The sequence below is a fragment of the Equus asinus genome, chromosome 17 (genome assembly GCF_041296235.1).
Source record: "Equus asinus isolate D_3611 breed Donkey chromosome 17, EquAss-T2T_v2, whole genome shotgun sequence".
Classification (NCBI taxonomy): domain Eukaryota; kingdom Metazoa; phylum Chordata; class Mammalia; order Perissodactyla; family Equidae; genus Equus; species Equus asinus.
In genome coordinates, this window is record NC_091806.1 from 45,123,538 (window position 1) to 45,135,900 (window position 12,363).

Here is a 12,363-nt window from a genome sequence, read left to right on the forward strand (position 1 = left end):
GCAATCCTGGGTTGTTCTCTTCCAGACGGCAACTCACGGACCCAAAATTTTTCCATCTGTAGTTCCACTGTTCTGTGGGGGCTTCTTGGGGCCCTCCAACAGTCTCAAGGCAAAGAATAAAGAGAGTGACAAGTAGCAAGGAGGATTGTGTGGGACATTTTAAAGCCATGCCTAAAAGTGGCAGACGTCACTTCTGCCCACATTTCACTATCGAGAAGCCAGTCACCTGGCCTCAACATAGCTGCCAGGGAGGTAGGAAATGTAGTTTTTCGGAATGCCCAGAAAAAAAGAAATGAGATTGGTGAACATATATGCAGTTCATTCCACACACATTTACAATAGAAAGTAAAACGGTCTTCATTCACAGAAGACGTGATTACTTACATGGAAAATCCTCCAACATCTATAAAACAGCTAGAACTAATACATGAGTATAGCAAGGTCACAGATTACAGGGTGTATACACAAAAATCAATCACAAGTCTGTATGCTAGCAACAGTGTTTGTAAAAGGAAATTTAAAAAACAATTGTAAATCTTAAAGAAGCTTAAAAAAAGCTACTAGATTTAACATGTGAATTTTTCGAGGTCACATAATACAAATTCAATATACAAAAATCAGTTGTATTCATATATACCAGCAACAAAAAAAAGGAAAATAAAATTTTAAATACATCGTTTACAGTAGTATCAAAATCTGTGAAATACTTGGAGATAAACTTAACAAATTTTACAGAAGATGTGCTCCGAAAACTATAAAACGTCAGTAAGAGAAATTAAAGAAGACCTACATAAATGGAGAAATGTATTAATATTGTCAAGATGTCAACTTTCCCTAAATTGAATTAGAGATTAAACGGAATCCCAATGGAATCCCAAATTGATTCCAAAATTTATACGGAAAATCAAAGGAATAGACTAGCCAGAAAGATTTTGAAAAAGAACAAAGTTAGCAAACTCCCATTACCTGATTTCAAGACATAAAACTACAGAAACAAATATAGTGTGGTACTGGTGAAAGGACTGATACACAGATCAAGAGAACAGAACAGAGTCCAGAAGTAGACTACATATATACGCTCAAGTGATTTTTGATAAAGCTGCAAAGATGAGTCAATGAAGAAAGGATAGTCTTTCAACAAATGTGCTGGAACAACTGGTCATCTGTATGCAAAAAAATGAACTTCAACCCACACTTCGCATCATATATAAGATTCAAAATGGATCATAGACATAAATGTACAACTCCAAACTACAAAATTTCTAGAAGAAAGTATAAAATAAATCTTTTTGTTCATGTGTTAGGCAAAGATTTCTTAGACACAAAAACATACTCCACAAAAGAAAAAACATTGGTAAATTTTACTTCATTAAAATTAAAGACTTAAAAAAATCAAACTCTGTTAAGAAAGTGAAAAGACAAACTATAGGCTGGGAGAAAACATTTAAAAATCCGTATCTGATAAGGAATTGTCAAAACTCAATAGTAAGAAAACAAACAATCCAACTGAAAATGGGCAAAAGATTTGAACAGACACTTCAACAAAGAAGATATATCGATGGCAAATAAGCACATGAAAAGATGCCCAACATCATTAGTCATTAAAGAAGTGCAAATTAAAATCACAATGAGATAACAATATAAACCTATTAGAATGGCTAGGGAAAAAAGCTGACAATATTAAGTGCTAATGAGGATTGAGAGCAACTGGAATTCTTATATAGTCGTGTGCTGCAAAATGACATTTTGGTCAACAATGGACTACATAGACAAAGGTGCTCCTATAAGATTAGTACCATATAGCTTAGGCATCTAGGTTTGTGTAAGTACACTCTATGATGTTCACACAACAATGAAATTATCTAACGATGCCGTTCTCAGAACATGTCCACATCATGAGGTGATGCATGACTATACGCTGTACACCATTGGCGGGAATGTAAAATGGTACAGCCACTTCGGAAAATAGTTTGGCAATGTGTTATAAGGTTAAAGAAACACTGACCATATGACCTAGCAATCGTTCTCTTAGGTATTTTCCCAAGACAAATGAAAACTTATGTTCACATGAAAACCTGCATGCAAATATTTAAGGCAGCTTTATCCATAATCACCAAGAACCCAAATGACCTTTGACTGGTGACTGGAGAAACAAACTATGTACACCCATACAATGGAATACTATTCAGCAATGAAAAGGAAAGAACTGCAGGCAGACACAAGAGCAGGGATGAATCTCAAATGCACTCTGTTAAGCGAAAAAAGCCAGACTCAAATGCTATATACTGTATGATTCTGCTTCTGTGGAATGAAAAAGACCAAACTATAGGTAAAGAAAGCAGATCAGTGGTTACCAGGGGCTAAAGATAGGGGGAGAGGCTGAGTACAAAGCGGCACAAGGGAAATTTGGGGACGATAGAAATGTTCTATATCTTGGTTGTAATGATGGCTTTTGTCAAACTCACAGAACTGTATGCTAAAAAGGATAAATTCTACTAAATGTAAAGCACACCTCAATCAAATTTTTTCTTTTGAGGAAGATTAGCCCTGAGCTAACTGCTGCCAATCCTCCTCTTTTTGCTGAGGAAGACTGGCCCTGAGCTAACATCCATGCCCATCTTCCTCCACTTTATATGTGGGACACCTACTACAGCATGGCATGCCAAGCAGTGCCACGTCCGCACCCGGGATCCAAACTGGCAAACCCAGGGCTGCCGAAGCAGAACATGCAAACTTAACCACTGCACCACCAGGCCGGCCCCTCAATAAATTTTTTTTTAAATGTTATATTAAGTGAAAGAAGCTAGATACTTACCGATTGCATTTATGTGAAGTTCAAGAAGAGGCAACACTAATCTATGGTGATAGAAATCAAAGCAACGGGTGTCTACGGAGGATGAGTATCAACTGGCAGGGGCCTGAGGGGACTTTCCAGGCAATGGACGTGTTCCGTAACTCGATTGGCTGGTGGTTACACAAGGACATACATTTATCAAGATGCATCATATTGTACTCTTAAAAATCTGTACATTTTTACTGAATATAAATCACTTAAAATTTTTAAGGGTACAGAAACATTAAAAGATAAAAAAGATAGGAAAAAGTCCTAGTGAACATGACTAAAAAGAAGCCAGTGTAGGAACCTTGATATGTGAAAAATATAATTCAAGGCTAAAAGTCACAATGAACAAACAAGGATTTATATGCTCACAAAAGGTACAATAGACAAAGAAGATATATGCACCTAACAATATAGCTTAAGATCATATCAAGTAAAAACTGGTAGAACCCCAGGGAGCTATAGATAAAACAATAATAATACTATATGTCTCTCCTATATTGATAGAACAAACATACAAAAGGAATAAATGTCAAAGGTATGAACAATTATCTACACCCAACAGAAAATGAACGTTTTTTTTTTTGCAGTACCTCTGAACATTTACAAAAATAAGCTATGGCCTAAGCCATAAATAAAACCTCAGTAAATTATAATGGATAAATATGAGACTAATTATATTCTCTGACCATAATGTAATAAGATTAGAAACTAAAAACAAGAGAAATAGAAGCTTCTCCCAATTTAAATTGATAAAAATTATCTCAAAATTAAGACTCAAATCAGGATAGCTTAGAAGTTCCATACGTTTAGAAATTAAATGATATATCATTAAAAAATCCTTGAGTTAATGAGGAAATCACAAAGGAAATATTTGAATGAAGAGAATCATTACATGTTGAAAGTGGCAGAACACAGCTAAAGTGTATTTTGAGGAAAATTTATAGCTTTAAATATATTTATCAGAAAATAAAAAAGGCTAAAAATAAATCAGCAAATCATCAAACTCACAAAGTTGGGGAAAGAATAAAGAGAAGATGTGAATAACTTCTATTCTTTACAAGTTATTCCAGATAACAGAAAAAAATGGGGAAGTTTCCCAGAAAATGTTATGAGGATAGTGAGATTTTGATTCCGAAAACCAGATGAAGACAAAACAAGCAAAGAAAATTATATGCTTATTTCACTTGTGAATATAGATGTTAAAGTCCTAAACAAAATATATAATATTGTATTGAAAATAATACATCACAGGGCCGGCCCTGTGACCAAGTGGTTAAGTTCGCACACTCCACTTGGGCGACCTGGGGTTCACTGGTTCAGATCCTGGGCCCGGACCTACACACCACTCATCAAGCTGTGCTGTGGTGGCATCCCACATAGAAGAATTAGAAGGACTTGCAACTAGGTTACACAACTATGTACTGGGGCTTTGGGGAGAAAAAAAGAGGAGGAAGATTGGCAACAGATGTTAGCTCAGGGCCAATCTTCCTCACCAAAAAAGGCATACCTCAAAAAATAATTATAGGGCCAGCCTGGTGGCACAGTGGTTAAGTGCGCACGTTCCGCTTCAATGGCCCAGGGTTCACTGGTTCGGATCCGAGGTGTGGACATGGCACTGCTTGGCAAGCCATGCTGTGGTAGGTGTCCCACATATAAAGTAGAGAAAGATGGGCATGGATGTTAGCTCAGGGCCAGTCTTCCTCAGCAAAAAGAGGAGGATTGGCAGCAGTTAACTCAGGGCTAATGTTCCTCAAAAAAAAATTATAATAATATATCATGATCAAGTAGGGTTTATTCCAGGAATTCATTAGAAAATGTATCAACATAATTCTCTGCACTAATAAAAATAAAGGCGTAACAGCACATGATAACGTCAAGGAAGGCAGAGAATGCATTTGAAGAGATCTACTTAGTTATGATACAAATTCTTACTAAACTAGGAATAGAAAAGAACTTGTTGAACTTGATGCAATTTTCATTCCAAAAATCTACAGCAAATATTATACATAATGGCCCTCCAGCCCAGACACTCTGACCAAGGGAATGGTCAGCCTGAGCCGTGAGAGATGCTGGTGTGGATACAGGCATCCCCTTTCTTCATCCATGCCCATGTGGGGGATCAGAATTTGCCACCCCAAAATGTGTCTCGTTGGCTTGATTATTTTTCAGAACAAAAGACTCTGACAGGAACTTTGAACTTTCCCCTAACTGCCTAAAAGAATTTTATATAGAAGGCTTCCAGGAAGAAGCTATCATTATGGATAATTATAGTATAGTATAAACTAGGTGTGATAGACAGGGAGGAACCTAACAGGACTTTTTAATCAAAGTCCTCTCCCTCTCTTATTGTCCTTGCAAGGCATGGTCAATATTTGTGTTTATCTAACATTTGCTTTTCCATCTCCACGGAGATTGCCTTCCTCTCCCTTGAAGTTCCAAACCACTGATCCCAACAGCCTCCTTTGTCTTTAGCTGAAGATGGTATTTAAGGTGGTAGCTTCAGCCATTTTGGTGAGTTACTCAGATTTCCTGGGTTTCTCCCCTGTATACATGTTACCAAACTTTGTTTGACTTTCTCCTATTATTCTGTCTCCCACCAATTTAATTCTTCCACCAGCCAGAAGGACCCAGAGGCTAGAGGAATGGTTCTTTCTCCCCTACAGCCACAATGTCTCTTCAAGCTCAGAAACAAGATAATATGATTTTATATAATTCTAGAGGTCCTGGTCAATGTGATAAATAAAGAAAAAGAAATAAAAGGTGTAAGGGTTGGAAGGGAGGAGATAAAATTCTCATTACAGTTGGCCCTCTGTATCCACCGGTTCTGAATCCGGGATGCAACCAACTGTGGATCGTGTGTACTATATTTACGATCCATACGGTTGGTTGAATCCATGGATGCAGAATGCAGAGATAGGGAGGGCTGACTAAGGGACTTGAGCATCCCCAGATTTTGGTATCCTCCCGGGGTCCTGAAACCAATCCCCCAAGGATACTGAGGGATAACTGTATTTGTAGACGATGTGATCATTTATCCAGGAGGACCTTTGGCATCAACACACTATTACAGTCAATAAGAGATTTCAGCAACATTGATAGATATAAGACTACAAAACCAAGAATGTTTCCAGTATTGGCCTACATCTCCAATATCCAGCTAAAAAATAAGATATTATTCACAGCAGCAAGAGACAAAGTATCTAGAACATAGAAGGATACATTGAAACTTCTTAGTAGAAAAATTTACACTTTAACTTGTGTGTGTGTGTGTGTGTGTGTGTGTGTGTGTGTGTGTGAGGAAGATTGGCCCTGAGCTAACATCTGTTGCCAATCTTCCTCTTTTTGCTCGAGGAAGATTGTTGCTGAGCTAACATGTGTGCCAATCTTCCCTTGTTTTATGCGGGATGCCGGCACAGAGTGGCTTGACAAACAGCGCTAGGTACGTGCCCAGGATCCAAACCTGCAAACTCCAGGCCGCCGAAGTGGAGCGGGCAAACTTAACCACTGAGCCACTGGGCAGACCATAAGGTAGGGAAGGATGGTAAAGTTATAAAGATGTTAGTTCTTTCCAAATTCATCTCTAAATGTAATGCCCTAATAAAAATTCCAATTGGATTTTTTGGGAGAAATTTGATTAGTGTATGATAGCATTTTTACAGATGAATAAAGACCCACAAATAACTAAGATAACTTTAAAAAAAGAAAAAAACAAGCTGAAAGGGGTGCTTTTCCCTACTAGATTTATAAAACCATAGTAATAAAAAAATGGGGTGGGCGGCCCCATGGCTGAGTGGTTAAGTTCACACGGTCGGCTTCGGTGGCCTGGGGTTCACCGGTACAGATCCTGGCGCAGACCTACACACCACTCATTGGGCCGTGCTGTGGCGACATCCCACATAGAAGAACTAGAATGACTTACAACCAGGATATACAGCTGCATACTGGGGCTGTGGGGAGAAAAAAAAAAAAGAGGAAGATTGGCAACAACTGTTAGCTCAGGGCCAATCTTCCTCACACACGCACAAAAAATTGTGGCACTGGTGCAGGAACAGACAACGGAAGAGAATAGAGGACCAAAAGGCAGAGCCAGTATCTACAGGAGCTTAACATGTAAGTCTGATTGTTCAGTAGATGGTGTTGGAGAAGCTGGTTCTTTCCGTGGAGAAAAATAAAGCTGGATTCCTACCCAACAGCACATGCAAAGTGGCCTCTAGAAAAATTAACGGTGTAAATGTGAAAGTTCACTGACAAAGTTAATAGACTGATAGTGCTGAGATCCAGGCCAGACTTTAAACAAAGTTTCAAAAGCACAAAACATAACCATCCCCCCGACCCCGCAAGAAAACTGATGAATCTGATTGCTCTAAAATTAAGAAGTCTGTTCAACGAAAGACGCCTTGGACAAAGTTCAGAGAGAGAGTTGACAGAACAGAAGTCTGAAGCCAACAAGACATTAATATGTAGAATAAATCAAGAACTCCTGCAAATCTACAGAAAGTAGGCAGCAAATCCAATAGGAAACGGTCAAGATATGAAGGGGCCGTTTCCAGAAGAGGAGAAGAAAATCCAGTGAGCACGTGAAGAGATGGCTGGAAATCCTGAGTGATGAGAGACATGCAACTTAAAACAAAACACTGCTTTACACCTATTGGACTGGTGAACATTCCAGAGCTGCTAATGCCACGCGTTGGGGGCGGGGGGCACGCGGGGCTGGGCAGAGTCGGAAGAAGAGCCGGGCAGCTGGGAGTGGGGAGCAGACTGATGCGGCCGCTTGGGAGGGCACCCGGGCTCTGCTTATACAGACTGCATCTTCACACACCTGGGTTGAAGCAGTTTTGCTTCTGGGCAGCCAAATGAACAATGTTGCCTGCAGGAAATGAGATGGAATGCAGGCATAAAGGCAACACCCCGATAAATAAATAAATGCCTGCAAATGGCGGGTAGCGGGGGGAGGGGACACCCAGCACAGACTAGCAATGGTAATGGACTAGGAACTGAGGAGCATGTGTGAATGTGTGTGCGCACACGTCCATGCACATGCCCCTGCTGTGACCGTGCTGTGGGAGGAGAGAGGGACCAGACAAGTTAAAAGGAATCCTGGAAACTCTTATGGTCCATGGGCCACAGGCATGGAGATGGGGTGGGTAAATGCTCCTGAGCGTCCTGGGGCAAGCAGGGAGATTGAGTTGAGCTGTTGTCCACTCAAAAAGATGGGAGGGGGACAGAGACCTGGGGTTGCGGCAGGGGGTGGGAGATGGGGGCGCCATGGCCACCCCCACCCCCATTTTAATAGTGCAGGCCCAGGTCCCAACCTCCATGGGAAGACCCTGAGCTCTGGCTGTCCCTCTCAGGCCCTGGAGAGCCCAGAGGAGGAGGCCTCTGTGCTGCCTGGTGAGACTCCAGTCCCCGAGGGGAGGGGAGGTTATATGGGTGTGTGTGATAGTGAGTGTGCGAAAGGGTGGTGTGAGTGTTGGTGTGAGGGTGGGTGTGGATGTGTGAGTGTGTCCAGAGACGGGGGAGTGTCATCTCTGAGAAGGCTGTGGACTTTGCCGCAAGGAGAGAATGTAGCAATGATACTGGCCCTGATATCAGGCTCCCTGCATTAAACCCAGCATATATGGGTTAAAACCAAAACACTCTTTCCCTGCTTACTCCTGGGCTTCCTGGCTCTAGAATCCACTATCCTCCCTGGAGACAAATGGCCAAGGATAACCACCTGGATTTGTTATCTCCTCCCTGCAAGGAGCTACAGGCTGGTGGGAAAGCTGCTGACCAGCAAGGTCATGGGCTCCCTCCTCTCTGCAATAGTCTCAAGGCCAAACAGGCTGGTGGGAAAGCCCCGACCAGCAAGGCCATGTACTCCCCCTCCCCTACCTAAAACCCCAAATAAAAACCCTTCCATTTAGCTTTTTGGGGAGCTTGGGATTTCAGTGTTAGCTGCCCTCTCTCCTTGCTCAGCGCTGTGCAAAAACAAAATTCCTACTTTCTTCCACTACACCCAGTGTCAGAGATTGGCTTGCTGTGCAACAGGTGAGCCAACTCACTTCAGGTTCAATATCAATTTGGTGACCCAGATGGGACAACGTTCCAGGTGGACGTCTCGCCTGTGGCACACCGGCCTCTGCCTGAAGGCCTCTCTTGGAAGCTGTCCTGCAGCTGCCTGAGCCCCTTGTCTCAGAGACAGCCCCAAGCGACAGGCTGCTAAACAGACGTCGTTGGTCCACGGTGCTTTTGCTTTGGTGGTGGAAGAAACTAGGTTCAGGACTTAGGAAGATGCCTCTTGTAAGTAGCTGGTAGTTTTTGTTTTTGTCCTATTGTTAACCTTTTCCAACTGGCTGGAAATAATGGGCACCTGGCAGCCCTCTGGGCTCCGTTTGTTTTAAAGTTGTGACACCTCAGGCAGATTGGGTAAGTCCCCTGGGTGTGCACACCGAGGTCCCTTGTCCTTGCTCATTGGGAAGATCTGCATAGCTGATCTTCATTTGTTGGGCGCCCCCCGAGCGTAGGACACGGACTAAGCAGGTACTGGAAGCACTTTGGTTTTTGGTTTTGGTTTTGGTTTTAGCTTCCAGTTGTGGCTGAGGGTTTTTGGGAAAGCGCGCTTGTTTGGTATTTGTTGTTGTTTGTCTGTTTGTCGTTCCTTTTAAAAGTGTTAACATGGGAGGTGCCGCACCTAAGAACCCCTTGGGAAAAGCGGTGGCTGATGGTCGACCTATAGCTATAAGCCAATGTCTGAAGAGGGATGATTTTCTTTTGTAACACCACATGGCCACAATATTCTTTAGACTCCGGAGGAAAAAAAAAAAATGGCCAAACAACGGATCCTTAAATCTGGAAAATTTTCAGAGAGCTCTCATGATAAACAGCTGTTTTATTGGTTCCTATGAAAAGACCAAGTTAAAAGGAAAATACAATGACTAGTCTTAAAAACTTAACCAAATTTGGGGGTCTCAGCTTCTTCTCCTGGTCTTATAGATGCCAATGAAAATATTAAGTTAACAAAGAGAAATCAGAAAGGGAAGAGTCACAGGACTCAGGCCAACAGAATGAAAATCTTTAGCTAGTTATTAAAAGAAAAATGGGGTAAATGGAACAGCCACAAATAAAGGTAAAACAAGGTTTTAATAAAACCCTGCCTAAGGTTGTACGGCTAAAGGGACCCCCCCCCCCCATTGGCTCCTCAACATTAAAGGACATCAGACAAACCTGTTCTATTCACCCCAGTTTGAAAAATTTTAAAAGGTCAGGAGGCAGAAATCAGATTGAGAAACCTAATCAGCAATTGTTTGAGGCAACAGTTAGGCTGCTAAAGTTAGTAAAACTACACAAATTAAAGTGTTTAAGCTAATATTATACAAAGAGGTTGTCAACTTTTCTTGGATGTTTGCTTTGGGAATAAATGTGACCTTCAACTGGGAATGCTTCCCCTATGCAACAATGTAATACCGAAACTTGTTAATGGAATTCTAATATGTTATAATTAGAATTACTAGAGTTGGGAAAATTAAGATAAAGGTTTGTAAAAATTGGTATATTTAAATGGGCTTTATGCAAAATAATTATGTCTCTTTTGTCTGATTGTCTTATAGATTATGTCATGGGGATAAACATTGTGTCTCACTGGGGAATGTTTCCCCTGCCTGATATTGTAAGAGCATAGAAATCTACCTTTCAGATATTGTTAATTAAACATGCTAAAGGAGATCTCACTTTAAAAAGGCCCAAATGGGCCCATTTTAGTTCACCAAAACTGATGTATGCAACTGGAAAAAGCCAGCTACAACAACAGGAAGCCTATTTTAATCTTTTGAAGCTTCTAAATAAAATCAGAAATACCTTACTGCCTCTTTAAGAGAAAATAAGTAAATAATTAAACATGCCAGCAGCCAAAGCCAAATTGGCTGCTTTTCTCTACTTTCTTGCTGAGCTTCCCAGCAAGCTGAGCTTCACTTCAACTCCCTTGAAATTCCTGATGTGAAATTAAGCAAGTAAAAATAAGTAAACATTTGAGACAACTTAAAATTGTAATGGCCATTCTGGGAAACCTCTGTTTCAGAAAAGAGAGGATTCAAAATCTTTCATAATGAAATGCAGTCTTTGATTGATATGCCAAAACTTCTAAAACACAGTTACTTAACATGATATGAAATGATCTTTGGTAAAGGAAAGCCTGTTTAAGTTTGCTGGTTTGATTTAAAATAGACGTGTCCTCAGGCTTATCAGCACTGGATATGATGGAGACGTCCAGCCTGGGTTTACTGGTCAAATGAGCTCACGTCCTCTCTGCTAGAAAATGTATCAGCAAAACTAACAACTCAGTATAAGAGCTGGATTGTGTTTGATGTCTCATGAGGTTTTTGTAGATGATATAAATATAACTGCTAAAGACAGGTAAACTAAATAAATGTAAAAGGATAAAGGCTTTTGGGGGCCGGCCCTGTGGCTGAGTGGTTAAGTTCGCATGCTCTGCTTCAGCGGCCCAGGTTTCGCTGGTTTGGATCCTGGGCGTGGACATGGCACAGCTCATCAGGCCATGTTGAGGCGGCATCCCACATGCCACAACTAGAAGGACCCACAACTAAAAATATACAACTATCTACTCGGGGGATCTGGGGAGAAAAAGCAAAAAAAAAAGCAATCTGGATCACTTCTACCTTCCTAGCTGACGTGATCCAGGCCTCGTCCTGTTGTTACCTCCTTCAACAGCCAGCATAACATTGGAATAATACGATAATTAACCCAATCAAAATGAGAATTGGGAATATAGTTTTTATAATTTTTCTCCCAAAAATGTCCACTGGCAGAATTTCCCTGGAGGTTTTCCCCAGAATATGCCCTATATAATAGACGTATCCTGTGAAGTCAGAATTAATAGGAAGATTTAGAACAGGTTTGTGTAAGGTAGATTTTAGACTCTGGGCTTCAGAGATGTACATGAGTATTTGACTTATGGGCACACCATTTGTTGGACCCAAAGTGGCAACCTTTTTCCATGACCAATAGTTAGTATCTAAGAATTGGGGCACCTTGGAAAGACAATGTTGTGGCAAGAGTGAGTCCAGCAAGAAACAAAAATAATGCATATTGTCCCTTAATTACTGGCTTGGTCCAGACTCGTGGGAGAGCTGTCCACATCAGCTGTCAGCTGCTTTCCATCCTGGTCTCGTCAGCATAGTTTCAGTCATAAATCTGAAACCCGCTCTGGGGACCAATCCGGAGTAGGCGCCCTTTTTAAGTGAGAAATATGGATCCAAGAGTCAATTCCCTGTAATTTAGCTGCACAGGAATTAGTCAAAAGGTCCTTTCCACTTGGGCTGCAAACAGTTTTTCAAATAGTGACGTTTCCAATACACGTAGTCACCAGGCTGTATATTGTGAGTCCGTATGGCTTCCGCCATGGGTAAATTTGCGTCATATGCATCAGCAACCAATTTCGAGCGTTCCTTTAATAGCTTGATTCAGATTTTACAAGAGTGAAGTGTGTCATCTTTTAGTAATGAAGGTTCATATAATCCTTCATC